Source organism: Octopus bimaculoides, chromosome 4 (assembly GCF_001194135.2).
Source record: "Octopus bimaculoides isolate UCB-OBI-ISO-001 chromosome 4, ASM119413v2, whole genome shotgun sequence".
In the NCBI taxonomy this organism is placed as follows: domain Eukaryota; kingdom Metazoa; phylum Mollusca; class Cephalopoda; order Octopoda; family Octopodidae; genus Octopus; species Octopus bimaculoides.
The window spans coordinates 82,552,675-82,554,722 of NC_068984.1; positions in this window are offsets into that span (position 1 = coordinate 82,552,675).

The window sequence follows — 2,048 nt, forward strand, 5'->3', positions numbered from 1 at the left end:
CCGTTTTTTTTTTTGTATATCCACAACTAGATTTCTCAATGTATTCACCACCTTTTTTACGAAAGGATTAGTTGCTATTTCTAGTAGGTCGTCCTCGGTCTTTTCGGTCGTACCCAGAACGCAACATCTTTCTCCATAGCCATTAGATAGAGGAAAAACACTCGTGCTTCCTGGTCAAAGGAAGGTAGCGGGGCAATTCACACGATTGATCTGTTCTGTATGTGAGTACAGCTGTTTGATAAAAATTCAAAATTCTTAAATGTTCGGACAATGGACGAGTACGGGTAGAATGATTTCATAGTTCTCTGGGCGCATCTCAGATCGGCCCAGCTAATGGCACTTCCAGCAATGCCCACAGTGGATTCTCGTCGATGCCTAAAGTTTTTTTCTGTAAATATCGCTCTTCCTTCGGTCGTATTGCTCGATTTGAAAGGGCTCTGAATGCCTGACAATATACCAGATACCAAACACCAGTTTGGGTTTTTGCTTCACTCAGGGCTACAGTTCTGTCAAAGGGACAAGCTGTGTGTGATGTGTATGTAGAGGGAACCCACTCACCGTCCAGGAATCTCTCGCAAATGTCGCAGCCTCGGCATATCCTGAACCTCACCAACCATAGTATCTAGAGCCCGCTAAGCTGATGATTTTAGTGGTAGTCCGCTTGACCAATGGAACACCCCGCATTGACAAGAAGCAAATGGCAGACATTCCAATGTGATCAAACGAAAACTAGAACAAAGCATAACGATGGCGATGCAGCGTTCGCCACCATTACCCGATCTTTCAAGGATAGATTCATTTCAGCCCAATTCCAGGCGTGACAGGATACTCTGTTCGTAGTCTCACTCCAATTCCTATCTGCACAGGTCACAGATTTTAAAGAAGGGTATAAGTCAAGTTTGGCAGTGAGCTGAAAGAATCGTTAACACGTCGGACAAAATATTCATCGGCATTTCTTCCGGCTTTTCATGTTATAAGTTCAAATCCTATCGAGGTAAACTTTGCCTTTCATCCCTTCGGAGTCGATAAATTAAAGTACCAGTTAAACGCCTGGTCGACGTAATTTCTTTGGTCCCTCCCCTCCCCTCAGAATAGCTTGCTTTGAACTCTGCAACTGATCGGCGTCTCGTTCAGAGGAATACTGCGATCTAGAAACCGGGTAACCGGCCTCATGAGTTCTTGGGCTAAATAAAAATTTAAGCCTAAGTCAATTAAATCGAACTCTGTAACTTTATTGGTATTTTATTTCATGGACTCAGCAAGGAGAAAGGCGAAGTTGAGTTCGGCAGTATTTGAAGGAAAATATCTTCCTCTTTCGTGCTTTTCTCAACGTCATTAGCATTGTATGTTACACAATGTTATAATTTCTATATATGTGCAGAGACTAGCAGTATCCTTGGAAATTACACTGTTATTTTGAAAACTGAGGTGGTCGGAAGTTTATAAAAAACCACGAAATATGTATAATTTCTTTTCAAATGATATTTTGTTTCAAACATCTGATCAGAGAGTGAAAAGATCCACGTAAGTAGTATTGAATGTTCAGTCTTAGGAACCATCTCTGAAAGTTATTGCGCCTCGTTATAGTTACCTCTTCTACTTTGAGAGTTGTTATTTATCATTTTCTAATTTACTTCAAGAAGTAAACAATCTTAATTAATAAACGAAATCAAAGACATAATCTAACTATATCATTCAATGATTACATTGGTAAAGCTTCAATAAATCTTAATACGCTGCATTTTATCCTAATAATCATTCGAGAGAAAGGTTCATGTGCCTACACCCAAAACTACAGTCTCGGTGAACGAAGTATGGTAGGTACCTCACCGAATTGTGACTTATAATTAATACAAGCTTATCAGTAGTACAAGCGCAGGTGTAGCTATAGCTTAAAAAGGTTTGCGTCGTAACCATGTGGTCTTAATTTAAAATATTCATTTATATTATTATTTCAACAATTACTTTACGTTTACAAAAATGCTAGACATGACTGCGCGCTTTATATATATATATATATATATATATATATATATATATATATATAT